The sequence below is a fragment of the Schistocerca serialis genome, chromosome 7 (assembly GCF_023864345.2).
Source record: "Schistocerca serialis cubense isolate TAMUIC-IGC-003099 chromosome 7, iqSchSeri2.2, whole genome shotgun sequence".
In the NCBI taxonomy this organism is placed as follows: Eukaryota; Metazoa; Arthropoda; class Insecta; order Orthoptera; family Acrididae; genus Schistocerca; species Schistocerca serialis.
The window spans coordinates 497,218,519-497,232,084 of record NC_064644.1 but is presented as its reverse complement, the minus strand read 5'-3'; positions in this window follow the sequence as shown (position 1 = coordinate 497,232,084).

Below are 13,566 nucleotides of genomic sequence, written 5' to 3'. Positions count from 1 at the left end.
TTCCAGAAATGACATGATACGCGAGCAAAAAACATGTTCTAAAATTCTACAAGAGATCGACGTAAGAGATATAGGTCTATAGTTTTGCGCATCTGCTCGACGACCCTTCTTGAAGACTGGGACTATCTGTGCTCTTTTCCAATCATTTGGAACCCTCCGTTCCTCTAGAGACTTGCGGTACACGGCTGTTAGAAGGGGGGCAAGTTCTTTCGCGTACTCTGTGTAGAATCGAATTGGTATCCCGTCAGGTCCAGTGGACTTTCCTCTATAGAGTGATTCCAGTTGCTTTTCTATTCCTTGGACACTTATTTCGATGTCAGCCATTTTTTCGTTTGTGCGAGGATTTAGAGAAGGAACTGCAGTGCGGTCTTCCTCTGTGAAACAGCATTGGAAAAAGGTGTTTAGTATTTCAGCTTTACACGTGTCATCCTCTGTTTCAATGCCATCATCATCCCGTAGTGTCTGGATATGCTGTTTCGAGCCACTTACTGATTTAACTTAAGACCAGAACTTCCTAGGATTTTCTGTCAAGTCGGTACATAGAATTTTACTTTCGAATTCAATGAACGCTTCACGCATAGCCCTCCTTACGCTAACTTTGACATCGTTTAGCTTCTGTTTGTCTGAGAGGTTTTGGCTGCGTTTAAACTTGGAGTGGAGCTCTCTTTGCTTTCGCAGTAGTTTCCTAACTTTGTTGTTGTACCACGGTGGGTTTTTCCCGTCCCTCACAGTTTTACTCGGCACGTACCTGTCTAAAACGCATTTTACGATTGCCTTGAACTTTTTCCATAAACACTCAACATTGTCAGTGTCGGAACAGAAATTTTCGTTTTGATCTGTTAGGTAGTCTGAAATCTGCCTTCTATTACTCTTGCTAAACAGATAAACCTTCCTCCCTTTTTTTATATTCCTATTAACTTCCATATTCAGGGATGCTGCAACGGCCTTATGATCACTGATTCCCTGTTCTGTACATACAGAGTCGAAAAGTTCGGGTCTGTTTGTTATCAGTAGGTCCAAGATGTTATCTCCACGAGTCGGTTCTCTGTTTAATTGCTCGAGGTAATTTTCGGATAGTGCACTCAGTATAATGTCACTCGATGCTCTGTCCCTACCACCCGTCCTAAACATCTGAGTGTCCCAGTCTATATCTGGTAAATTGAAATCTCCACCTAAGACTATAACATGCTGAGAAAATTTGTGTGAAATGTATTCCAAATTTTCTCTCAGTTGTTCTGCCACTAATGCTGCTGAGTCGGGAGGTCGGTAAAAGGAGCCAATTATTAACCTAGTTCGGTTGTTTAGTGTAACCTCCACCCATAATAATTCACAGGAACTATCCACTTCTACTTCACTACAGGATAAACTACTACTAACAGCGACGAACACTCCACCACCGGTTGCATGCAATCTATCCTTTCTAAACAACGTCTGTACCTTTGTAAAAATTTCGGCAGAATTTATCTCTGGCTTAAGCCAGCTTTCTGTACCTATAACGATTTCAGCTTCGGTGCTTTCTATCAGCGCTTGAAGTTCCGGTACTTTACCAACGCAGCTTCGACAGTTGACAATTAGAATACCGATTGCTGCTTGGTCCCCGCATGTCCTGACTTTGCCCCGCACCCGTTGAGGCTGTTGCCCTTTCTGTACTTGCCCAAGGCCATCTAACCTAAAAAACCGCCCAGCCCACGCCACACAACCCCTGCTACCCGTGTAGCCGCTTGTTGCGTGTAGTGGACTCCTGACCTATCCAGCGGAACCCGAAACCCCACCACCCTATGGCGCAAGTCGAGGAATCTGCAGCCCACACGGTCGCAGAACCGTCTCAGCCTCTGATTCAGACCCTCCACTCGGCTCTGTACCAAAGGTCCGCAGTCAGTCCTGTCGACGATGCTGCAGATGGTGAGCTCTGCTTTCATCCCGCTAGCGAGACTGGCAGTCTTCACCAAATCAGATAGCCGCCGGAAGCCAGAGAGGATTTCCTCCGATCCATAGCGACACACATCATTGGTGCCGACATGAGCGACCACTTGCAGATGGGTGCACCCTGTACCCTTCATGGCATCCGGAAGGACCCTTTCCAAATCTGGAATGACTCCCCCCGGTATGCACACGGAGTGCACATTGGTTTTCTTCCCCTCTCTTGCTGCCATTTCCCTAAGGGGCCCCATTACGCGCCTTACGTTGGAGCTCCCAACTACCAGTAAGCCCACCCTCTGCGACTGCCCGGATCTTGCAGACTGAGGGGCAACCTCTGGAACAGGAAAAGCAGCCATGTCAGGCCGAAGATCAATATCAGCCTGAGACAGAGCCTGAAACTGGTTCGTCAGACAAACTGGAGAGGCTTTCCGTTCAGCCCTCCGGAATGTCTTTCGCCCCCTGCCACACCTTGAAACAACCTCCCACTCTCCCACAGGTGAGGGATCAGCCTCAATGCGGGCAGTATCCCAGGCAACCACAGTCGTAGTCCGATCAGGGGATGCGTGGGACGAGCTGGCCGTCCCCGACAAACCCCCATCCGGACCCCCGCAGTGATGCCCATTGGCAACAGCCTCAAGCTGTGTGACCGAAGCCAACACTGCCTGAAGCTGGGAGCGAAGGGATGCCAACTCAGCCTGCATCCGAACACAGCAGTTGCAGTCCCTATCCATGCTAAAAACTGTTTTGCAAAGAACGTCTGAACTAATCTACAGAGCGCAAACAAATCGACAAAATTTAAACGGTTATTAAAATACAAGATTGCCTAGTAAATGCAGTAATGCTGCTACTTGCGCACTGCTGACAATGCTCGGCGGCGGAAGGAGACTAAGCGAAATTACACTATTCAGGTACTAAAACACGATGCTACACTCAAATACTATAATACGCCCGAAATTTATGAATTAAACAATGCAAGTACCAAAAACACGCAAAGAAATTAAGAATTGAACTATGTAACAAATGAGTGAGCTAGGAGTATACGACTTGCTGCTGCAGCTGCTTATCCAACGGCGGCAGGGAGCACACTGACTGTGACCAACCGACACTGGCCGTTCAAAACAAAAACAGTAGACAAACGACTACGCGAATTTACACTATTCAGGTACTAAAACGCGATGCTACAACTCTCAAATACTATAATACGCCCGAAATTTATGAATTAAACAATGCAAGTACCAAAAACACGCAAAGAATTTAAGAATTGAACTATGTAACAAATGAGTGAGCTAGGAGTATACGACTTGCTGCTGCAGCTGCTTATCCAACGGCGGCAGGGAGCACACTGACTGTGACCAACCGACACTGGCCGTTCAAAACAAAAACAGTAGACAAACGACTACGCGAATTTACACTATTCAAGTACTAAAACGCGATGCTACAACTCTCAAATACTATAATACGCCCGAAATTTATGAATTAAACAATGCAAGTACCAAAAACACGCAAAGAAATTAAGAATTGAACTATGTAACAAATGAGTGAGCTAGGAGTATACGACTTGCTGCTGCAGCTGCTTATCCAACGGCGGCAGGGAGCACACTGACTGTGACCAACCGACACTGGCCGTTCAAAACAAAAACAGTAGACAAACGACTACGCGAATTTACACTATTCAGGTACTAAAACGCGATGCTACAACTCTCAAATACTATAATACGCCCGAAATTTATGAATTAAACAATGCAAGTACCAAAAACACGCAAAGAAATTAAGAATTGAACTATGTAACAAATGAGTGAGCTAAGAGTATACGACTTGCTGCTGCAGCTGCTTATCCAACGGCGGCAGGGAGCACACTGACTGCGACCAACCGACACTGGTCGTTCAAAACAAAAACAGTAGACAAACGACTACGCGAATTTACACTATTCAGGTACTAAAACGCGATGCTACAACTCTCAAATACTATAATACGCCCGAAATTTATGAATTAAACAATGCAAGTACCAAAAACACGCAAAGAAATTAAGAATTGAACTATGTAACAAATGAGTGAGCTAGGAGTATACGACTTGCTGCTGCAGCTGCTTATCCAACGGCGGCAGGGAGCACACTGACTGTGACCAACCGACACTGGCCGTTCAAAACAAAAACAGTAGACAAACGACTACGCGAATTTACACTATTCAGGTACTAAAACGCGATGCTACAACTCTCAAATACTATAATACGCCCGAAATTTATGAATTAAACAATGCAAGTACCAAAAACACGCAAAGAAATTAAGAATTGAACTATGTAACAAATGAGTGAGCTAAGAGTATACGACTTGCTGCTGCAGCTGCTTATCCAACGGCGGCAGGGAGCACACTGACTGCGACCAACCGACACTGGTCGTTCAAAACAAAAACAGAAGACAAACGACTACGCGAATTTACACTATTCAGGTACTAAAACGCGATGCTACAACCCTCAAATACTATAATACGCCCAAAATTTATGAATTAAACAATGCAAGTACCAAAAACACGCAAAGAAATTAAGAATTAAACTATGTAACAAATGAGTGAGCTAGGAGTATACGACTTGCTGCTGCAGCTGCTTATCCAACGGCGGCAGGGAGCACACTGAGTGTGACCAACCGACACTGGCCGTTCAAAACAAAAACAGTAGACAAACAACTACGCGAATTTACACTATTCAGGTACTAAAACGCGATGCTTCAACTCTCAAATACTATAATACGCCCGAAATTTATGAATTAAACAATGCAAGTACCAAAAACACGCAAAGAAATTAAGAATTAAACTATGTAACAAATGAGTAGCTTTGTGGGAACGACATTTAATAGCGAATAGTCAACAGTCGCCTTGTCGGGATTTTAGAATCCACTCAGCTCCTTAGTCATTTTCATATTGCCTTTTCTTAAGCGTAAACTGCTTTTCCGGCGTATTTTTTGCTCGTGATTTCAGGTAAGGTAATTATAAGTTCAATAGCAAGTGATTTTGACGCAAATTTAGAATTTGTGAGAGGTAGGAGAAATGTAGCTATTTAATCGTTGTAACAACTCCAGCACTGTTTTGTGAAAATTTGCAAGGCAGCCTGCTACAAATGATGTTGAATTTTATAGTCCATAATACTGTTACCCATATGCACTACTGGCCATTAATATTGCTACACCACGAATATTACGTACTACAGACGTGAAACTTAACCGACAGGAAGAGGATGTTGTGGTATGCAAATGATTAGCTTTTCAGAGCATTCAAACAAGGTTGGCGCCGGTGGCGACACCTACAACGTGCTAACATGAGGGAAGTTTCTAACTGATTTCTCATACACAAACAGCACTTGACCGGCGTTGCCTGGTGAAACATTGTTGTGATGCCTCGTGTAAAGAAGAGAAATGCGTACCATCATGTTTCCGACTTCGATATAGGTCGGATTGTAGCCTATCGCGATTGCGGTTTATCATATCGCGACATTGCTGCTCGCGTTGGTCGAGATCCAATGACTGTTAGCAGAATATGGAATCGGTGGGTTCAGGAGGGTAATACGGAACGCCGTGCTGGATCCCAACGGTCTCGTATCACTAGCAGTCGAGATGGCAGGCATCTTATCCGCATTGCTGTAACGGATGGTGCAGCCACGTCTCGATCCTTGAGTCAACAGATGCAGGACAACAACCATCTGCACGAACAGTTCGACGACGTTTGCAGCAGCATGGAAAAACGTAATTTTTTCTGATGAATCCAGGTTCTGTTTACAGCATCATGATGGTCGCATCCGTGTTTGGCGACATCGCGGTGAACGCACATTGGAAGCGGGTATTCGTCATCGCCATACTGGCGTATCACCCGTCGTCATGGTATGGGGTGCCATCGGTTACACGTCTCGGTAACCTCTTGTTCGCATTGACGGCACTTTGAACAGTGGACTTTACATTTCAGATTTGTTACGACCCGTGGCCCTACCCTTCATTTGATCCCTGCGAAACCCTCCATTTCAGCAGGATAATGCACAACCGCATGTTGCAGGTCCTGGGTACAGAAAATGTTCGACTGCTGCCCTGGCCAGCACATTCTCCATATCTTTCACCAGTTGAAAACGTCTGGTCAATGGTGGCCGAGCAACTGGCTCGTCACAATAAGCCAGTCACTACTCTTGATGAACTGTGGTATCGTGTTAAAGCTGCATGGGCAGCATTACCTTACACGCCATCCAAGCTCTGTTTGACTCAATGCCCATGCGTATCAAGGCCGTTATTACGGCTAGAAGTGGTTGTTCTGGGTACTGATTTCTCAGGATCTATGCACCCAAAATGCGTGAAAATGTAATCACATGTCAGTCCTAGTATAATATATTTATCCAATGAATACCCGTTTATCATCTGCATTTCTTCTTGGTGTAGCAATTTCAATGGCCAGTAGCGTACATCGGTTACATTGTAAACTAGAGGTCGATATGTTTGTTTTACAATCGCTATTCACGCAAACTTCAGGAAAGGCTGATAAATCACCTGGCAATTGATTGTGCGATATTCATGGTATCAAGATGTTATTTTAATTCTCTTCATCACTTCTGTAACATGTATAGCAATCTAGTATGGCACAAGCAACAGCGGACAATCTCAGACTTTGGCGAAGAAGTACACTTTGTGCGTTTTGCCGTAAAGGCCGGGACCAAGACAGGTCATGTATCCAACACAGAGCGTGATGAAATAGCCAGGAAGGACCGCTGCGTCCATTGCAAATGGGAGAGGGCGCAAATGGCCAACATCGGTCTAAAAAAATGTGGCTAGCTAGAATGCTAAAAGTTAGAGAGAAAAACGTAGTATTCGATTTAAAGGACGATCCAAAACAAAAGAATAAATGCAGCCTCCGATTCACCTGCAAATTGGCATTATGAGACAATACATTGAAGTCCTACTAGAAGGTGGTCACACTATCAAGTATGTGGCACATAAGTTACCACGGCCGTCAGAAGTTAAGGCGAACGAGGTGGTTTCTTCGTCAGTTAACTAACGAATGAAGAAACATTTTAAAACAAAATCAATGAAACTTAAAGATCATCTTCGATATCCTTTAAATAATTTGTCAACAAGCTTTTTGACAACTGCAAGGATCTTGATTACGAGAACTAGAGAGAAACGTGCTGAATGACGTCAAAGTATTGGACGCCTGAAAGAGCTCATGGTCTGGACTCCCGCGTTAACTATTTTCTAGAAAATCCAGGTGCTGTGAATGAGGAACGGGGAGAAAAATTACATCAAAGCACTCAACAAGTGGAACTGGATTACCAGCACTGATGCGATGTCAGTATTATAGCTGACTGCTGCTGGATGCTGAACTGGGAGTGTTCCCATCAGTGCACAGATGAAAACGCTAAGGACATGTGACGGGAAAAAGAAGAGTCGTTAAGGTTTATGCCTTGTCTTAGTCCTGAAGAACATAGAACTTCATTATAATGTTATGAGCGCCTTGCTTTACCATGTTTTTCTTTTAATAACTTTTTTTTGAGTATATGTGTTTTGCATGAATTTTCTGTATAAAAAAATCCTTATGTTGATAATGAGAACCTTTAGCATTTCGAAATTAGCATATAAAAATCATTAGAATCATATAAAATAATGAAGAAAAAACTTGGAAAATATAAATTTATAGACCTGTTGTAACCTGACCCTGCGCAAGAAGGCTATACTACGGGATTTCCTCGCAGCCAACACATAACTAGTGTTTTCTCCGACAAAAGAGAGGGCCTATGATACTAGTTGACGACATAACACCCTTGGGCAACTACACGCACGAGGCTTCCTGTTTTTATATGGTCCTTCCTCTCCGCACGTTTATTTATTATTATTATTATTATTATTATTATTATTATTTTAATCTCGAGTTTGTGATGTCTTATAGCATACAAGGAAACATTGTTCTCCATGACACTGTCTTAATCGTGACTTTACTTTAATAGCTATAGATTGTGTTACCTTCACAGCTAGGGAGACTTGTTCAGTGCTCTTTACTTGTGGACGTCTTTAATGTTTTTGTTCACGTTCCAGTCTTACAGGAACTATACACGAGCTGCAGATTTCTGTTGACAGATTGGATGAAAGAGTATCAGAAACTAATTTTAAATTTTTGTCAGAAAAATCGGTTGTTTTTACTGTTCACTTCGGCCCCTTAATCTCCCATAATTTAATTTCAGGGAGACGGTTTTAAATTTTAAATACTCGATGACACATGTGCGCCTCTGTTTCGACCAGAAGCTTGTGTGCTCACCTCACCCGAGGGCCTTGAAAACGCGTTGCACACCGGTTATCGGGACCAGACCGAGCACGTGTGCTCCAGGCATTTTACACCTTTTTATCTGTCTCGGCTTGACTATAGATGCACAGTGTGTAGGTGTACGTGTCTCTTAGGCCATCGTTCCAAAAGATACTTGATGCATCCCACCATGAGGACATTATGTAGGCCACAGGCAAGCTTAGAACAAGTCATGTTCTCAACCCCTGTGGTGACCATGGCGAGCCGCCATTTCCAATCAGACAGCAGTTTCTTATGGCGCGACAAGTGTACGAAATGAATTCCGTACCCTAGACGCCTGTATGCTCAGCGACTTAAAACACAGTGTTCAGGTCTGATTTCAAGAATTTCGGCAGCCGAAACCCACTGAAAAGTTGGCAATGTGTTCACAAGGTGTCAGGCTGCTCTTGTTGCAAAGGAACATCGATTGATCACTGAAGATAAAAGTAAGCTTACTTTAGTAGCATTACGTGAAACTTCCTGGCAGATAAAAACTGTGTGCCGGACCGAGACTCGAACTCGGGATCTTTGCCTTTTGCAGGCAAGTGCTCTACCATCTGAGCTACCCAAGTACGACTCACGCCCCGTCCTCACAGCTTCATTTCTGCCAGTATCTCGACTCCTACCATCCAAATTTTACAGAAGCTCTCTTGCGAATCTTGCAGAACTAGCACTCCTGAAAGAAAGGTCCTGAGTTTGAGGCTGGGTCCGACACAAAGTTTTAATCTGCCAGGGAGTTTCAAATCAGCGCACACTCCGCTGTAGAGTGTAAATCTCAGTCTAGTAGCATTATGTCTATGTTTTTCAACTGAGAGCAAGCAAGCCGAGACTTCATGCGAGACCTGGTGAGGCACGTAGCTAGTGCATATCCCATGTTAAGTACAGGCATGTACTTGTGTCGTACGCGGGACAGCCCGTATTCACAAACTGGCGGTCGAATATAATTGTAGCCGCACTTCTCATGAAAGTGACTTCCGTAAAAGATATCCAAAAGCATCAGCCAAGGATGGATGCACCGAAAAAGTATACAGTGTGCGGTTGGACAATCGTCTACTATAGTGTCTGGAATAGATGACGCCACAGGCGAATGACAGGATAGTGTACGGCGAATTTATAGCGAACTTTTGTGAAAGATGCGATCCGTATTTGTTGGGTACTGCAAAAGAGAAATTGAATTCCTTTCCAATGTACGCACCGTTTTCAAAAGTATAAACAAATTTATTTTGCCATACTGCATCTTATAGAGGGTTAAGTCACGAGCCCATCACTACGCGCCAAGAGTGAAACTGCTGTCAAAGCAATGGACGAGACTAGGTACATTTGATCTAGAGCCAAGCTCATGAATAGTATCCCCGGGTTTTAAAAGTGATTGTTCTTGTAGATATCCTTGAAACGGATAAAACTGTAAAAGCCGAGTATTACGCCCGTCTCCAGAGGCAGCAAGATGGGAAACTATTAAGATGGTGCTTAAGTTAGTAGCGTTTTTCCATAATTTTAATAAACGCAACAGATACACATAACAGAGTGTTTTCGATAAGTTCAAAAATGGTTCAAATGGCTCTGAGCACTATGGGACTCAACATCTTAGGTCATAAGTCCCATAGAACTTAGAACTACTTGAACCTAACTAACCTAAGGACATCACACACATCCATGCCCGAGGCAGGATTCGAACCTGCGACCGTAGCAGTCCCGCGGTTCCGGACTGCAGCGCCAGAACCGCACGGTCACCGCGGCCGGCTTTTTCGATAAGTTTCATAAACACAACAGGTAGATATAACAAGGACTTCAGTCATTAATAATATCTCTCCTTCACTATTTACAACAGTCTGCCAACACAGGGGTAACTTTTCGATATTGCGACTTTACAAATCACGTGAAATGAAATGATCGTATAGCACTGATGGCTGGGAGTGAGCACCTGAGGAACTTAGACCGCCGATTTGCAAGTCTTTTTAGTTGATCCCTCAATGGGCGACTTACATCTCGATGATGATGAATTGATGATAAGGACGACACAATACCTCGTTACCGAGCGGAGGAAACCTCCGACCCGGCAGGGAATCGAATCCAGGCGTGGCAGTCAGACGCTCTGACCACTCAGCAAAGGGGAAGAACGGAAGTCACGTGATTTTGAGGCGAAGTTCTCGTCGAGCCATGTTGCAGCGCATTTTCATCCGGAGAGGAAATTCCTTGAAGGCTGTTCGATGGAAAGCGGAAAAGGTGAAAATCTGAGGTGCAAGATCAGGCGAATAAGATGGGTGCAGAATCACTTGGCAACGCATCTCCTGTTAGTTCCTTTGCAGCTTAGCAGAATGCGGAAGGATATCATCGTGGAGTAAAATCACTTGACGCCCGATAGTTGTTCTTGGCTCGTGTCGGTCGTTGTTCTTGGCTTGTGTCTGCAAGACGTTTGTTGTTGGCAATAAAAGTCAGCATTAATGATTACACATCGTGAAGTAATTCGCAATACACCACACCGTTGCTGTTCCACAAAATGCATAACATTATCTTTTGTGGATGTGCACAGGTCTTTGTACTTGGGGTTACTGCTTTGTTTGGTCTCCACCATTCCTTTTTTTTCCCTTATGTTACCATGAAGACACGATTTCTCGTCACCAGTAACGGTACAGGACAGTAACCGTCGGTGTTGTTCACGAGAGAATTGATGACGAGCAAGCAGAGATGCACATACCTCCACCTGCCGATTTTCGTGGTTTTGGCATGGAGTATGCAGAACGGAAACACCCAATTTCTGAAGCTTCCCCATTGCATGCAAATTTCGCACAGTAGCAGTAAGATCACAGTTCATCACATTTGGCAGCTCTCGAATACACGTACGTGGATGATTGTGGATCAATGCGTTTAAACGATCTTCATCAAACCCCGAAAATCTTTCTGAATGTGGCGAGTCACTAATGTCAGATTGATCCTCCATAGAACGAGAAAACCATTTGCTCGCCGTGCTCTGTCGAATGGCATTATCCCCATGTACGGTGCAACTGTTTCTGGCTGCCTATCCTGCTGTCACCCCTCTATTGAACTCAAAAAGAAGAGTATGTTGGAAATGAAATGAAATGTCGTGTGGCTAGGGCCTCCCGTCGGGTAGACCATTCGCCTGGTGCAGGTCTTTTCAGTTGACGCCACTTCGGCGACCTGCTCGTCGATGGGGATGAAATGATGATGATTAGGACAACACAACACCCAGTCCCTGAACGGAGAAAATCTCGACATGATCTGATTTCTCCACTCGGCACTCCATTTCTAGCGTCCGCAGCTCGATTCACTATCTCCAAATGACAAAACGGCGATATGTAAACTCAAACAGCACAGTGAACTACAAATAAACATGGCAATAGGTAAATAAACCCACAGCAGCCGAAAGACCAACATGCACAACAAGAACGCTACGAACTTATGCACCGCCCTGCTACATGAGATGAAACCTGAATGGCAGAAAAAGTCTAGTTACAGGCCAATACGCTTTCGAGCACAGGTGCTTTGGGTTAACATTCTACTACGGCGTCTGAACATTGTAAGTAGCCTGTTTAGGTTATATATATATATATAACGACTTTTTAACATTATTAAGGTAAACACATAGTTTGTTCTCTATCAAAATCTTTCGTTTGCTAAGTATGCCTATCAGTAGTTAGTGCCTTCAGCAGTTAGAATCTTTTATTTAGCTCGCAGTATTGGCGCTCGCTGTATTGCAGTAGTTCGAGGAACGAAGATTTTTGTGAGGTAAGTGATTCATGAAAGGTATAGGTTATTGTTAGTCAGGGCCATTCTTTTGTAGGTATTACTGATAGTCAGACTGCGTTGTGCTAAAAATATTGTGTGTCAGTTTAGTGTTGATCAGAATAAGTAAAGAGAGAAATGTCTGAGTACGTTCAGTTTTGCTCAGCTGTTTGAAAATCAAATAACGTAAGATGTTTTCCAGCACTGTCATTTATAAAAGTTTACTAAGGGGACGTTTCAACATATCAGCATTTCTATCATTCCCCGGTGTATAGTTAGCCCCAACCATCTGTTTGCCGGCCGAAGTGGCCGTGCGGTTAAAGGCGCTGCAGTCTGGAACCGCAAGACCGCTACGGTCGCAGGTTCGCATCCTGCCTCGGGGATGGATGTTTGTGATGTCCTTAGGTTAGTTAGGTTTAACTAGTTCTAAGTTCTAGGGGACTAATGACCTCAGCAGTTGAGTCCCATAGTGCTCAGAGCCATTTGAACCATTTTGAACCATCTGTTTCTTTTGGGGTATTTACTACTGCTTGATTGAAAATGTAGGGGCAGGAAAGAAGACGGGCTGAGCCCTTATCCAAACACGTTCATTCATTCATTCACTCATTCTCCCACGCTTAAAAATAATGTCGCGCGCAACCACTTGAGGAAGCTTAAGAGTAAATGGCCTCGCACCCTCATCAGTGTAGAATCGCGGCGGGTGACTTGTCGATGATATCAGCCTTTTGGCTCGCAGTCACTCGTTCTCAGTCTCCCCTAAGCAGCCAGAGCGTTCATTACGGAGTGCGAGAGCAGAATGCAGAAGGGGTGCACGCGACAGTTTGAGGCACTGCCCTCGCCTCGCGGAGCCGCACGTCGGCGACCGCGGGACTCTGGGGGGCGCGCTGACGCGCCCGGCGCCAGGTCGGGGAAGCCCCGGTCTGAATAATACAGCGGCCGCCGCCACGGGGCGTGAAATAAAACATGGCCGTCAGGAAGCGCGTGCGGCGCGGAGTGCCGCGGCGTGGCTGTGACGGTGGCGCCGCGTGGGGGAATCCCCCCAATGCGAGCCAACCGACGGAGGACTTGGATTCAGAAAAATAACCTGCTCAATACGCTGTGCAGACACTCGTCCACTGGTCAACGGTGTCCGTCTACATGTTGTTGTTGTTGTGATCTTCAGTCCTGGTTTCCTCATCTCCCAGTACCTACTGCAGCCTACATTCTTCTGTATCTGTTTAGTGTATTCATCTCTTGGTCTTCCTCTACGATTTTTACCCTCCACACTGCCCTCCAGTACTAAATTGGTGATCCCTTGATGCCTCAGAACATGTCCTACCAACCGAACCCTTCTTCTAGTCAAGTTGTGCCACAAACTCCTCTTCTCCCCAATTCTATTCAATACCTCCTCATTAGTTATGTGATCTACCCATCTAATCTTCATCATTCTTCTGTAGCACCACATTTCGAAAGCTTCTATTCTCTTCTTCTCTAAACTATTTATCGTCCACGTTTCACTTCCATACATGGCTACACTCCATACAAATACTTTCAGAAACGACTTCCTAACACTTAAATCAATACTCGATATTAACAAATTTCTCTTCTTCAGAAACGCTTTCCT